General features: G+C 36.1%; 1 protein-coding gene across 2 annotated transcripts in view; it reads right to left on the bottom strand.

Moving 5' to 3' along the window:
* The window catches only part of KCNH7 (potassium voltage-gated channel subfamily H member 7), a 561862-nt gene that overhangs the window by 464192 nt on the left and 80878 nt on the right, over positions 1-16792 (bottom strand). The gene's annotated exons all lie outside the window — the stretch shown is intronic.

Below are 16792 nucleotides of genomic sequence, written 5' to 3'. Positions count from 1 at the left end.
TTCAGATTTTCAAGTTAGAACTGCAATATAAATACAGAAACTAATATTGCTGGAAAATGGGCTTAATAATTGAAAATCTCACGGACTTGGCATTTCAGTAGAATCATTCTTAATAATGCCACAGCAAAATTTATGATCTTCAAATTGTAATTTGTCATCGTAGCCTGTAAAAAGATGACTGATTTAGCCAGTAACGTTGTGAGTGTTAATATATAAGAAGGAATTGAGTTAGTATTTTTATCTTTAAAACATTTACAGGGAATTCAGCTTCAGTTCCTGTGGGCTCTTCTTATCCCTTGAGGTTTTCTTTGAGATGGAGGTTTAAACAAACCAGAAAACTCAAACTCCAAACTCATCTTACACTGCCAAACTTTACCTGGTTTCTGCCTGAAATAATAAATCAAACTTGAAATTCAGCCCAGATTTGTTCAAAACCCAAATTTCATGAAGTCATCAAGGTGCTGAAACTTTAATGAAACTTGCTATACACCTAAAGCAGTTATAGAAATCAGAAATCAGCTAAAATACCTGTAAATCCAAAAACTAAAAATAGTGCAATCTATTAGTAAATCATCCTTGCCCGTTCTGATTTCTTTAAAGAATACTTATGGGGACAGTATAGGTAATTAGGAAACCCTGGTTGTGTAGTGGTTAACCAAAAACTCAGCAGTTCAAATCCACCAGACACTCCTTCGAAACTCCATGGGGCAGTTCTGCTCTGTCCTATAGGGTCGCTATGAGTCAGAATCGACTCGACGGCAACAGGTTTATAGGCAATCAGTATAGGGAATTTAAATGAAAACACTTTAAACCTTAAAACTTGAAGTTGTCCATGAAACTTCTCAAAATAGTCAGGACAGATGAAAACAAATGGGGGAAAAAAACAGCAAATGCTCTCTTCCCCATTTTTCTTGCACTACCATGAAATTTCAAATGAAATCGTCATCAGCCATTGATAACTAAAAATGGAGGTTATTCTACCCTTACAGAAATGAAAATGGAGGCAAAGTAGCAAATAGGGAGAAAAAAAAATATGAAATGCTTAATCATCTTGTTGAATACAGATATAAAAAGTACCTATACAGAAATATTTTTAGTGCAGTTATTTTCAGAATTTTAAAACATTAACTTAAGAGCATAGCTACCAAACATTTCCTTGCATGGAAGAAGACCTGGATGATGCGATAAGAAGAAATTCTTAAAAACAAGGTAGCTAAAAAACCATCCAGTGTGAACAGCAATCAAATGAGTAAGAGAATGGTGAATCTTAAAAAAGAAGCTTTATCTAAAAGGTGGTTAGATTCTGAGAGTTTAACATGTGCAAAGACCTGGTGGTAGAATACCAACAAGGAGGAACATGCTCTGCATTTCTCAAGCTGAAAGAACTGAAGAAAAAATTCAAGCCTTGCTGAAAGTGAAGAGGACTGGAAACATTTACTGAAGAAAGTCAAAGACCACATCCTCATAACGGGACCAATAAGCAACATCGTGATAAATGGAAAAAGATCAGAGTTGTCAAGGATTTCATCTGACTTGGATCCACAATCAACACCCTTGGAAACAGCAGTTGAGAAATCAAAAGATCCATTGCATCAGGCAAATCTGTGGCAAAAGACCACTTTAAAGTATTGAAAAGCAAAGATGTCAACCTTGAAGACTAAGGTATGCCTGATCCAAGCCAGGGTGTTTTCAATCACCTCATATGTATGCGAAAGCTGAAGGATGAATAAGGAAGCTCAAAGAAGAATCGATGCATTTGAACTGTGGTGTTGGAGAAGAATATTTAATACACCATGGACTGCCAAAAGAGAGAACAAATCTGTCTTGGAAAAAGTACAACCAGAATGTTCCTTAAAAGCAAGGATGGGGAGACTGTGTCTCAGATATTTTAGACATGTTATCAGGAGGGATCAGTCCCTGGAGAAGGACATCATGCTTAGTAAGGTGGAGGGCCATCGAAAAACAGGAAGGCCCTTAATGAGATGGACTGACACAGCAGCTGCAACAATGGGCTCAAGCATAACAATGATGGTGAGGATGGTGCAGGACCGGGCAGTGTTTCGTTCTGTTGCACATAGGGTCGCTTTGAGTCACAACTGACTTGATGGCACCTGACAACAACAATAACAGAGGTGAGAAATAAAAATAGTAAAAGAAATCATCACAAACTTTGCTCTTTTAGCACTGCAAAGCATGGCTACCAATATCTTAGTTCCTAGCAGTTATTTCCAAGAATTTATAAAAGCTTATTATATACATATTCTATACTTTCAGTGGCTGAGAACAGAGTACTTGTGTGCTTATTGCTATTTGTATGTGTTTAAAAAGTGTTGTTTGTACATCCAAATTGGATGTGGGTTGAGCAGCTGGGATTTTGTGGAGTGACAGTAAATGTGTGAGCAGAACTGAACTCAATATTTTACCCAATAACCTAGCTCAAGATGGTAGTATACCTTACTAATTGAAGATGCTCTACCAGTTAATTGAATTGAAAGTATTTTCAGAAAATGAAGCATGCTTAGATGATGGCAAGCTACCAAAACTAACCCATAGCTGGTGTTCATAACTTCCATTGCAGAATGGGATTCTTGATACCCACTATTTGTATAATTCATTTTTTGAAAGAAGCAACGTTTTACATTATCATGACCTAGTGACTCATAAGAACGATTTATTATAGTATTTCCAAAAGTGGCCCAGAGAAACAATTGAGTAATTCTTATTGCATGCCTACCTTCTTTATGAACAAACACTCATTCTTATTTTTCATTCTTAACTTTCTTGACATACCTTCTGTGGTTTACAGCTAGTGTGGTTCAAGTAGTTGTCTGAGAATCAAAGCAAATAGTGTACCTTGATATGATAATCTTTGGAGACCCATAAAACACATTTTATTCTGAAACGTCTTTAAAGGACACTAACCATAGTCTGTGTAGACTTGCACTAAGGAAATGCAAACATCTTGTGGCCTTATAATTTCATAGCCCTCAGGGAAAACCTATGGGACAACACTGCTCAGAATACATTATAGAATTACTCATACTACAGGCTTCTGTGAAATGTGTCTTAAGTGTCACTGCTGTAGTTTTTATGAATTTCATATGCTGTCCAATGATATTCAGATTGGATTGTTCATGTTTCACATATTTTTCAGGTAGAAGAATAGCCTTTTTTCTGAAATGAGGTGTACTAGGTTCTTATGCACTTTCGCAGCTTCATTTTACCCCATAAGCTGGTCAATGATAAGTCCTATTAGGTGCATGTGGAAAATTAAATACCTATGCTGAGGCATTGAGGATGAAAGGAAAATAGAAGGCTATATTGTTGTTGTTGTTGGTTAGTTGCCATTGAGTAGCTCCAACTCACAGCAATCCCATGTACAAAAGCATCATCTTCATGATGATACGCTCAAATCTACTATTGTAGCCTCCGTATATTACAAAAAAAAAAATATTACAAGGGCCTTCTAAACTAGGGAGTTCATCTCCAGCGCTATACTGGACCATATTCCCTTTATTTATGGACGTTATCTAAATGTAATAGTCTTATTGACTCAGCTGATCTGGCTGGCTAGATAGGTATCCACTTCCTCTCTCATCATTTTATGGTTCCTTCCCAAACTTGAGCTTGCTAAATAGAGTAGAACCACTATTCTGATAGTAGTATACAAGTGGTTGCACTCGTCTGCAATAATCTTCAAAAGACTTCTAAAAAGTATAAATATGTGACTATGTGCAAAGGAAACACACTATCGAAATAATACTCAACAAAGCCTACAGGCATCTTTGTAATCTTTTCCTTCTTTCCTCTTATGCTTTTTTTCTTTCTGTCTTTAATTTTTTGTTTGTTTTGATTGGAGATCTTACCCAAATAGAATTTTTGACCACCTTTCTTGGAACATGCTGCACTAAGTTCTAAGGAGCATAGGAAAAGGACACAGAGCAGAAGACAGATATTCATTCATTCAACGAATATTTATGGAGCTCATACTACGTATCAAGTACTCTTCTAGGTCCATTGAATATATCAGTGAAAAAAAAAAATCCCTACCCTTGGGGGGTTTACATTCTAGTAAGAAAATCAGACTATAAACAACGATATAATAAAAACAATATATAAATCAAATTTTAAAATCTGTATTATGGAATGTGACAAGTAACTTGCAAACCATTCAGCAGGTTAAGGAGTTCAGGAATGTGTGGATGAAAAGTGCTATGTAAACAGTGCAAAGAGCAGGGGGTGAAGAGTATGAGGATAAGAGTGAGTAGCAAACTGAAATTTTAAATAGTAAGCCTTGTTAAGAAGCTGAGATTTGAGCAAATATTTGAAGAAGTTAAGCCTCAAGTTAGTCAAAATCGATATTTGAATTGTAGTTGGGCCGGAAAGTACATAGAGACACCAAACATGACAGGAAATACTATAAAGCAATATATCTCAAAGAACAAATTAGCAGAATATACTGGGTCTCTATGGGTGCTGAAAGGGTGCATAGAACAGAACTGATTAGAGTTTTAAGATGATAATAAGGGATGAGAACATTGCTTCTGAGACTTAAGTACAGCATGAAGGTAGAAAGATATAAATTCTGTGACAGGAATGAATAAATCTCTTTAATGAGTAATCTTAATTTTATTCTACTGATGACCTGGAAAGACCTTCAAAAGTGGGACTTCTCTGATTTCAAACATGAAGCTTACACTGGAGATTTATGTAAACCTAGGAAGGTTAATCATATTAATTAAAAGGAATAACAACTCTGGACTCAACCCATGGGAGAGATAAGGATGAAAACTAAAATCATTAATGACAGCAAGCTAGCTTTTACAAAGCCAGCGGAGTCTTCAGAACACACTGAGGCTTTAGCCTTCAAGGTGGCTCCACACTAAGAAGGTGGAAATGGATTGGTTTTCAAAAAAAGAGAACAAGAAGCCTTGCTGTGATCTGGAGAGAAATAGAGAGACACTTCAGAGAATGTCCTGAAATTTAACTTTCAATCTCACAGAGGAGAAAAAAAAAAATCATGTGAGAAAAAAACGGTGGATAAACTTCAGCTTACTTAGTAAAAGAAATACAGGACTTGTCATTCTAGATAGGCTTTAAAAATAACATTATTAGAATTAGATAAGTTTCATGATGAAATGAATAAAATGCTTATAGAATTCAGAGAATTAATATAACCCATTGTTGTATGCAAGAGAAATAATATAATTTATAAAATATTTGCCAAGTAAAGGTTGGAAACTCTGGTAGCATAGTGGTTAAGAGCTATGGCTGCTAACCAAAAGGCTGGCAGTTCGAATCCACCAGGCACTCCCTGGAAACTCCATGGGGCAGTTCTACTCTGCCTTTTAGGATTGCTATGAGTTGGAATCAACTTGACGGCAGTGGGTTTGGTTTTTAAGGTAAGGTTATATATTATGAATGGACTTTAGGATATACCTATACTAGAGATAATTTAGAGGTATAAGAACTATATTGAGTCATTTTTAAAAGTTAAAGGGCAAGTTAACGGATATATTCAACATTGTAGGACAGTTTGATTTATGTAATTTTTATCAGAGTTCAAATTTTGTTTGACTCAAACTTTTTGGATGTATGAAAGACTGTGCCACCTTGAAAGTATTTTTGTTCAAGTTCTCACACATGGGGCTAAAACTTTAAAAAATGTATGCTTCCCAGTATATAATAAATATGTATGTAGAAAAAGCCAAATCTAAAAGAATCTAATTAAAAATCTATACCTCTTTCTTTCATGTTTTATACTTTTTTACATCTTCATTTTTTAAGTTAATTGGCTTAGTTTTTTCTCTGAACTTACTGAGTTCCCCAATATTCAATTGCCAAGTCAAAGTAAAAAAATTTAAAAATAACATCAATAACCAGTTACTTTCTGAGCACATAATTATTCCCCCAGTCTCTTTCATTGTAAGATAGTATGGTCTCAGAACAGGAGGATATTTGTGTGATACTCAGACTCTCGTAATATCTGAGTGTCTCTAAGGTTTCTTGCCCTGTGTAACATCATACTTAACCTTTTTTCTTATGAGGAAGGCATTGGCTTTCCAAAGAATGAATTAAAATGGACAGGGAAACTCATGATAGCATTTTTATTGTTAACATACCCTTAACCAAAGTACTGGATTATTATATAATGTTCTACTAAAAGAGCACTGTATAAAAAAGGTAAGCAAACTAAAATTGAAAAGTAATTTACCAATTCATTTTTCCTGTTTACATTACATTCCATACTAGCTTTTTTCCTGCTCTTTCTTGCCATAATATTTACTTTTCTAACATCTCAGTAAAAGTTACTGTTCTCTCCGTTTAACTGATGGCTAAATTTACCCAAGATGGAGGTTGATCATGCAAATAATCCATTAGTGGATTACCTCAAAAGAAGTTAAAAGGAAAATACTTTTATAACTAACTGATTTTCAGTAGAAAGAAACAAATAACATTTTTTTAATGCTAAAATTAAATGTCAAATGTCTCCTAAGGGCTACCCAAACAATATGTAAGCACCCAGGCTCATGGAGAATACTTCTTCAAGAAGAAAATAGAACTCGTTTGTTTTTTTCAAGTATTTGCTTGCTTTCTAGTTTACACTCTGTATCTTTTATAAAACAAGTCAGTTAGTGTCCTTCCTCTTTTTTATCTAATGATTTCCTTTTATTGACTTTAAATAAAGGTCATTTTGTTTTTTTCAGTTGGAGACGTACGGTTAAAATAACTAAGCAGAAGTCATCTAAATAACTCATCTGTGTTTCGGTTGGATCATACTTTGAAATTATTGTAGGCCAGGGATTTTTAACTACAGTTCAAGTAGTCCATTAACTTGGAGAGAAAAAAAAAATTCATCACAGTAGCATTAATTTCTATGACCTTGTTACCCATAGAAATTAAATATAGTTTCATATCAATTACACAATTACAGAAATCCCAATATATTATTTACATTCATCACTTCTTTCAAATCATTACCTTAGGCCTTGTTATTTAATGTGCTAATGAAGAAGCACTTGATTACTAACTGAAAAGTTGACCGTTCAAACCCACCCAAAGACACCTCAGAAGAAAGGCCTGGCAATCTGCTTTTCAAAAGGTCACAGTCTTGAAATCCCTATGGAGTAGTTCTACTCTGAAACACATGGGGTCACCATGACTCAGAATTGACTAAACAGCATCTGGTTACTATCTTTTTTTGTTTGTTTTTGTTTTAAAGATAGTAAGACTTTTTTTTTTCTCTTTTATGTTAGTTAGAGTCAGTTTTGTTGAAACCAAAAGCACTAATTTTCTAATTCCTCAGTTAGCATCCCCTACAGGAATTGCTGCAGATGGGGCTATTCCATTTTATAATTTTTAAAATTAGTTTGGAATGAGCTGCTCACCCTTCTTTCCTGATAAGCTCTTCTAGAATGAATGAATTTGGGTTTATGAATTATTGCTCATTGTTCAGTTTTCTCTTTTGCTTCCTTTTCCTCTCTAAGACCTTGACAAACTCATGTAGTTGGTACGTAGGTTGTAAAATACCTATCTGCAGAGTAGTAGCTCATGTGTGTTCCTCATAAATTGATCATTTGTAATATCCCCATTATTTACAGATTTTATTGAACATTATATTAAATACCATCACTCGCTTTTAATTTTAAGGACAATCTATATAGAAGATGTATATAAAAACACTCCAACAGGGTAAAACACTAACCAAATACAAAACAATAATAAGGATAATGATATTTATTATTTCCATTTACAGCATTTTTAGGAAAAGTCTTTCATTTCACAGAGTGTGTAATAATACTAAACTAAGACATGCCTGATGTAATAATTAAGGATGGATTTGAGAAGGCAGAAATTGAAAAAAAGAAAAAGAAGGAAAGAAAGGAGGTAGTTGCAATAGACAAGTGACATAAATTCTAAACTGTACAAAAGTAGTAGAGATGAAAAAAGGAAAATAAAGGCAAGAGGGCAGAAAAGAAAGACATCAGAGTGAGTAAATTGACAGCTCTGGCAATTGATTTCATAAGAAGGGGTGGGAAGACATGAAATAGCTAAAAAAATAAAATAAACACACTAAGGTTTCTAGCTTACTTAGATTTCTAACAACAGTGAAAAGTAAAAAATGGACAAGTAAAAAAAATTGGGGGAGAAAATGGTTAAAATAACTAGTGTAGTTTTCATTGTGAAGAGAAATTGAGGTGGTGATAGGATTTTCGTGTGGAGATGTCCACACGACAAGGGAGATATCTGGGCTGGATCTATGATTTTATAAATGACTAGACACATGTAATTTTTGCACCAATGAGACCAGTGGAGCAAGTACAAGCACAGAACCTTGAGAATTTAAGAGATTTGTGATGGATAGAGGAAGAGCAGCTATCAAAGGAGACTAGGAAGACATTCAAAAGAGTCAAACCAAGAGAATATAGTGCCTTCAAATCCAAAGGACTCAAACACAAAGAAAAAGAGAAGATGGAGCTAAGACAAAGCCATTAGATTCAGCACAGCAAAGTTTTGGAGGCTCTTCCGAAAGAAGCATTGGTAGGGTGCTGAGACCAGGGGCCAGTTTGCAAGGAATTCAGTTTAGCCCAAAATAAACATATTAATTTCCTTGGCTAGTAAGGCCTCATTTTGGCCAGAATCTACTTCCACTACCCTCTACATCTAATGACTTACACAATAGCTGTCTGCTCAGAAATCTGAAGTTGCTTACTTTCTAGCATCCTTCCTGTTTAACATTCTCTAATTTTTTTTTTTTTTTTTTTGTGGAAACATAGCAAAAGTGAACACTTTTTCAAAAAGAATCTTTTATTTTCTTTTGACTGTATGATGTTCTCTATATAGTTGATGTTAAAATATGTATTTCTTACATAATAAAAAAAAAAAACAAGAGCCAACGTTTTACCAATCTACTTTATTTATTGAAATTTGTTGACTTACATGGTGTCTCTCGGTTGCATTTAGCTAGAATCCTTGTGTGACATTGTGTGAATATAGATTTGAACTTAAAGATGGTCACAGTGAACACTTCCCAGCAAAACATAACTGTGAAGAACTACAGTGTATCTACCTTAAGATGCAATGACCTAAATTTCAATCCACTTATAAACACATCCAAACAGACATTATCACTCCATTATTGACTATGAAAACTTTTATCATACTATTTATGTTAAGACATGAAATATTAATCATGAGTCAATTTGTATTTTTGGAAATGAAAATCATAAGCATAGGCATCTATGCAAAACCAACAGCCAACATCATTCTTAATGGAGAGAGGGTAAAACCATTCTCCTTGAGAATAGGAATAAGACAAGGAGGCCCTTTATCACAACTCCTGTTTAACATCATGTTGGAAGTCCTAGGTATGGCAATAAGGCAAGAAATAGAAATAAAGGGCATCCAAATTGGTAAAGAAGAAGTTAAACTGTCCCTATTTGCAGATGATATGATACTACACACAGAAAACCCAAAAGACTCCATGAGAAAACCACTGGAACTAATAGAAAGATTCAGCAGATCAGCAGAATATAAGATAAACATACAAAAATCAGTTGGATTCCTATACACTGATAAACAGAATGATGAAAAGGAAATTAGGAAAATAATACTATTTATAATAGCCCCTAAAAAAATTAAAATACTTGGGAATAAATCTATCCTGGGATGTAAAAGATCTATACAAAGAAAACTACAAAACACTACTGCAAGAAACCAAATGAGATCTACATAAATGGAAAAACATACCATGCTCATGGATAGGTAGACTCAACATTGTGAAAATGACAATTCTACCCAAAGCGATTTAAAAATACAATGCAATCCCAATCGAAATACCAACAACATTCTTTAAAGAGATGGAAAAACTTATCTTTAACTTTATATGAAAAGGGAAGAAGCCCCAGAGAAGTAAAGCACTATGGAAGGAGAAGAACAAAGTAGTCACACTACCAGACCTTAGAATCTACTATACAGCTATGGTAGTCAAAACAGCCTGGTACTGGTACAGTAACAAATACATTGATCAATGGAACAGAATTGAGAACCCAGATGTAAATCCATCCACCTATGGTCACCTGATCTTCGACAAGGGCCCAAAGTCCATCAAATGGGGAAAGGACAGTGTTTTAAACAAATGGTGCTGGCAAAACTGGATGTCCATCTACAAAATAATGAAACAGGACCCATACCTCATACCATATACAAGAACTAAATCAAAATGTATCAAAGACCTAAATATAAAGCTAAAAACAATGAAGTTCACAGAAAAAATAGGATCAACAATAAAAGCCCTTATACACGGAATTAACAGGACACAAACTACAACCAACAACATACAAGCTCCAGAAGATAAGCTAGATAGTGGGGATCTCTGAAAAATTGAACACTTATGCTCATCAAAAGACTTCCCCAAAAGAGTAAAAACAGAACCTACAGACTGGGAAAAATTTTGGCTATTATGAATCAGACAAAGGTCTAATCTCTAAAATCTACAAGAAAATCCAACACCTCTACAACAAAAAGACAAATAATACAATTAAAAATGGGCAAAGGAAATGAACAGACACTTCACCAAAGAAGACATTCAAGCAGCCAACAGACACATGAAGAAATGCTCATGATCTCTAGCCATGAGAGAAATGCAAATCAAAACCACAATGAGATTCCATCTCATTCTGACATTACTGGCATGAATCAATAAAACAGAAAATAACAAATGTTGGAGAGGCTGCAGGGAGATCAGAACTCTTATGCACTGTAGGTTGGAATGCAAAATGACACAATTTTGGAAAATGATATGGCACTTCTTTAGAAAGCTAGGAATAGAAATACCACATGATCCAGCAATCCCATTCCTACGAATACATCCTAGAGAAATAAGAGTTGTCACACAAATAGATATATGTACACCCATGTCCTCTGTAGCACTGTTCACGATAGCAAAAAGATGGAAACAACCTAGATGCCCATCAACAGATGAATGGATAAACAAACTGTGGTGCATACACACAATAGAGTATTACACAACAATAAAGAACAACAATGAATCTGTGAAGCATCTCGTAACATGGGTGAATTTGGAGGGCTTTATCCTGAGTGAAATAAGTCAATTACAAAAGGACAAATATTGTCTAAGACCATTACCGTAAAAACTCATGAAAAAGTTTACATACAAAAAGAAATAATCTTTGATGGTTATGAGGGAGGAGAGGGGTGGGGATGCAAAAACACTTAATAGATAAGTGGAAACTTTGATAAAGGGTAAGACAGTACACAATACTGGGGAAGCCTGCACAACCTGTACAAGGCAAGGTCATGGTAGCTCCACAGACACACCCAGACACGGGGCTGAGGGCTGTGGGGACCATGGTCTTGGGTAACATCTAGTTCAATTGGCAAAACATAGTTTATAAATAAAATGTTCTACGTTCTACTTTGGTAAGTATTGTCTGGGGTCCTAAAGGCCTATGAGCGGCCATCTAGGATACTCCACTGGTCTCACCCCTTTAGGAGCAAGGAAGAATGAAGAAAACTGAGGACCCAAGGGAAAGATTAGTCCAAATGACTAATGGACCACATCTACCACAGCCTCCATCAGACTGGGTCCAGTACAACTAGATGGTGCCCGGCAACCACCACTAACTTCTCTGACAGGGATCACAGTAGAAGGTCCCAGACAGAGCTGGAGAAAAGTGTGGAACAAAATTCTAACTCAAAAAGAAAGACCAGACTTGCTGGCCTGACAGACTGAAAAAGCCTTGAGAGTATGGCCCCTAATACCCTTTCACCTCAGTAATGAGGTCACCCCTGAGGTTCACCCTTCAACCAAAGACTGAACAGGCCCATGGAACAAAACAAGACTAAAGGGGAGCACCAGCCGTGGGGCAGAGACTGGAAGGTGGGAAGGAACAGGAAAGCTGGTAATAGGGAACCCAGGGTTGAGAAGGGAGAGTGTTGACATGTCGTGGGGTTGTTAATCAATGTCATAGAACAATGTGTGTACTAACTGTTTGAGGAGAAACTAGTTTGTTCTGTAAACCTACCTCTAAAAGTTCAATAAGAAATTATAAAAAAGAAAATCATAAGCAATAGTTGGCAGATTTAAATGACAATCTGAAAAAAAAAAAATAGAAGTGGTATGTACTAAAAAACCTGAGCAATAGCCCTATTTATATTTCCTTTATAGTTGTAGAATTAGATAAATGGGCAGCTCACTATTAATGAAGTCTTAATATCACATTTTATTTTAATTAGGCTGACTAAAACAAAGAATTCTATTTTGAGTCTTTATAATTTACTGATCATAAATAAATTATAAAATAAACACAAAAGCAAACATCAGTTTTATTATCTATATGTATACTGTTATACACCATCCTTTCAAAATAAACAAAAATTTCATCAGTATGAACTAACCTGGAAACAAATCTCACTTATTGTCTTAGTTGACTAGTGCTGCTGTTAACAGCAATACCACAGGTGAATGGCTTTAGCAAACAGAAGTTTATTTTACCACAGTTTAGAAGTCTGAATTCAGTGTGCCAGCTACAAAAGGCTTTCTCTCTCTACTGGCTTTGGAGGAATATCCCTGTCATCAATCCTCCCCTAGTCTAGGAGCTTCTCAGCTCAAGGACCCAGGGTCCAAAGGACACACTGCTCCTGGCACTTCTTTCTTGGTGGTATGAGATCTCCCTGTCTTTCTACTGGCTTTTCTCTTTTATATCTCAAAAGAGATTGACAAAACACAACCTAATCTTGTAGATTAAATCCTGCCTCTTTAACATAACTGCTTCTAATCCTGCCTCATTAACATCACAGAGTTAGGATTTACAACACTTAGGAAAATCACATCACATGACAGCATGGTGGACAATCATACAATTTTGGGAATCATGGCCTAGCCAAGTTGACGCACACTTTTGGGAGACACAATTCAGTCCATAACACTTATAATAAAAATACCTCAGGCAAACCTAAAAAGCACAATTTAAAGAGATTGAATAACTTACCAAGATTATAATTAAAGTAAAAGTCACAAGTTTGAGTGTAAACTCCATGAGAGCAATGGTCTTGCCCTTTTGGATGCTGATGTACCCAGAGCCTGGGAAAAATTCTATTATATTTTGTTGTTGTGGTTAGTGACCATCTATCTGCTAGTTCCTGGCTCAATGGTGACCCCATGCACAAGAGAATTAAGCACTGCCAGGTTGTGTACCATCCCCATGATCAGTCTAGGATAGGAATGCTGTGATCCATAGGGTTTTCACTGGCAGATTTTCAGATTACATCACCAGGCCTTTCTTCCTAGTCTGTTTTAATTTGGAAGCTCTGCTAAAACCTGTTCAGCATCATAGCAACACATCAGCCTCCAATCACAGACAGGTAGTGGCTGCTTTTGAGGTGCATTGGGCAAACCTGGGTCTTCCAGATGGAAGTCAAGATGAAGCAGTACTTCTACCACTTCAGTCTCCTTTCTGTTACACCTGAGGAAAACTTCACCTCTATTTCTTTCAGTTGAAACTTTTAACTAAAAGTTAAACCTTTTAGAGGAGTTGCTTTAAAGAACAAATTGAAATTAGTTTATCAGCTCTTTGTTTACCTAGGGTTTTTTAAAATGGGATTTGCTCTTAAATAATGCAAATTCAAAAACAAACATTAACTAATCCTTTAGCTAAATAATCACAAAATTTAAATGAATAGGGTCTGAATTGATATTGATCTTTTTTAAAAGTCAAAGTTAGTCATCAAAACATAACCAATGATAAAATTATGCCCTGTTTACATTGCACTGCGGAATTTGCTTTCTGCCATTTGGGAGAGTATGAGGTGAAAAAAATCTCTTGGTTTAAGAATTTTTTTCCACGTTTAATTTTAGTTCTACATTTTTCATTTTTAGATTAATATTTTTTATTTGAATCTGTAAAGCTGTTAGAAAATATGGAATAAATTACTGAGGTGATCATCTGCTGTTTTACCATTTCCTTCTGGTGCCAGCTAAAATTAAAATGGGAATATCTGTGCTTAGAAATTTAAATGTTAGGCACGATTGAAATAGTATCATTTAAAAGACAGGCTCCCAGACAAATCTCTCAACATGTATTGAAAAGGCAGCTGATTTTAATGACTACCCTTCAGGTTTCCCAATTAGTCTATTTAACGCATTTTTCCCATTCTAAAAGCACACTCCTGATTAGACTACTGATGAAATGATACAGCTCTATTGCTAGAATTTAAATATGGTAGGAAATACAAAACAAAACAAAATCTTCCTGAAATGACTATAGAGTTAGGTCCTCTACCACTACCACCAATGTGTGTCCACAGAACCTTTTGATCACAAAGGTCTCTAAATTACAAAAATTTCTAAATAACATAAATGAACTGCAATGTCAAGATGATGGATTTTTTCAGAGCTCAGAAATATTCCATAAGAACAATATGAAAAGGATTTTTCCCTCTGTGTCCCGGAAGCACATGATATCAAACCCTAAATTTCTCACAGTGCAGTAATCAGGGCATGCCTCTCCAGTACAAGTAAAGGGCAGCTAACGATTCTGTTTCCTGGGACAATTATGGCCAAGTTACCCACTTTTTTCCAATAAATTTAATGCTCATTAGAGACACTGACATTTCGTACCCTGTTTTCACGCATTCAACATTCAATTCATTTGAGTTCCTACCATGCATCATTCCTTATTATAATTGAGCTCACTGTACTTGGGTGGAACCAAGGCTTACAATGAGTAAGACTGGAGATTTTACATGCAGATCTAGCCTGTCAAGAGGAGAAAGGGGTCGATTAACTATCTTTTCTCTGCTGTTTTCATAGAGCTTGTGGTGTTAAAAAGCAAAGATGCCACTTTGAGGACTAAGGTGTGTCTGACCCAAGCAATGGTATTTTCAATCACCTTATATGCATGCAAAAGCCGGGATGAGGAATAATGAAGACCAAAGCAGCCTCTGAATTACGGTGTTGGCAAAGAATATTGAATATGCCATGGACTGTCAGAACTAACAAATCTGTCTTAGAAGAAATACAGCCAGAATGCTACTTAGAGCCCATAAAACAAAAACAGACTTAATGGGCACACCGACCCAGGGGCAAGGATGAGAAGGCAGGAGGGCACAGGAAAGCTGACAACGGGGAACCCAAGGCCGAGAAGGGGAGAGCGTGGACAAGTTATGGGGTTGGAAACCAATGTCACAAAACAATTGTGCATTAATTGTTTAATGAAAAACCAGTTGGCTCTGTAAACCTTCATCTAAAGCACAATAAAAAAATAAAAAAAAAAATGGTCCTTAGATGTGAGAATAGAGAGACTTGGTCTCACATACTTTGGACCTATTTCCAGGAGGGACCAGTCCCTGGAGAAGGACATCATGCTTGGTAAAGTAGAGAGTTAATGAAAAAGAGGAAGACCCTCAATGAAATGGATTGACACAGTGGCTGCAACAATGGGCTCGGATGTAACAACAATTGTGAGGATGGTGCAGGACCAGGCAAAGTTTCCTTCTGTTGTACATAGGGTCGCTATGAGACGGAACCAACTTGATGGCACCTAACATTGTGATTGAGACATAGTAAGACCTGAGTAAATATCTGTTGAATAAATAAATTTATTGAATAAGCAAATAAATGTTATGTGAGTCTGTTCTAGGAAACATGGGACATAGACCTTGAGATAAGACGAAAGTCAGGAAAAGTTCCCTGGAGGGAGTGACAGCCTGAGATTCCCCACAGGTAGCAAGGCTGGGTAGGATCCAATGCAACCATCAAGGTTATATTGTTACGTATAGTTATATTGTTTAGGCAAACGTAAAAAATCTTTATTTCTGATATAAACAGCAGGTCAAAGATGTTAAAATCTTCTTCAGTCTGAGGTAGTAATTTAATTCTAGCTTTTTGTTATATAGCTATAATCGCTTTAATGTTTTGCCGTTGTTGTTAGGTGCCATTGAGTTGGTTCCGACACGGTGACAGTGGAACATAACACTGCCCAGTCCTGCGTTATGATCATTGCTATGATCATTGTAATGCTTGAGCCCATTGTTGCAGCCACTGTGTCAATCCATCTCCTTGAGCATCTTCCTCTTTCTCTGACCCTCTGCTTTACCAAGCATGATGTCCTTCTCTAGGGACTAATCCCTCCTGATAACACGTCCATAGTATGTCAGATGAAGTCTCGCCACCCTCGCTTCTAAGAAGCATTCTGGCTGTACTTCCTCCAAGACAGATTTGTTCATTCTTTTGGCAGTCCACGGTGTATTCAATATTCTTTGCCAACACCATAATTCAAAGATATCAATTCTTCTTCAGTCTTCCTTATTCATTGCCCAGCTTTCACATGCATATGAGGCAAATGAAAACACCCTGGCTTGGGTTAGGCGCACCTTAGTCTTTGAGGTGACATCTTTGCTTTTGAACACTTTGAAGAGGTCTTCTGCAGCAGATTTGCCCTGCCCAATGCAATGCGTCTTTTGATTTCTTGACTGCTACTTCCATGGGTGTTGATTTTGGAGCCACATAAAATGAAATCCTTGACAGCTTCAATCTTTTCTCTATTTATCATGATGTTGTTTATTGGTCCATTTGTGAGGATATTTGCTTTCTTTATGTTGCAGTGTAAACCATACTAAAGGCTGTAGTCTTTGATCTTTGTCAAAAAGTGCTTCAAGTCCTTTTCACTTTCCCAAAGAAAGGTTGTGTCATGTACATATTAGAGGTTTTTAATGAGTCTCCTCCAATCCTGATGCCACGTTCTTCTTCATATAGTCCACCTTCTCAGAT

Source organism: Loxodonta africana, chromosome 6 (assembly GCF_030014295.1).
Source record: "Loxodonta africana isolate mLoxAfr1 chromosome 6, mLoxAfr1.hap2, whole genome shotgun sequence".
Classification (NCBI taxonomy): Eukaryota; Metazoa; Chordata; class Mammalia; order Proboscidea; family Elephantidae; genus Loxodonta; species Loxodonta africana.
This window is presented reverse-complemented; position numbering and strand designations above follow the sequence as displayed.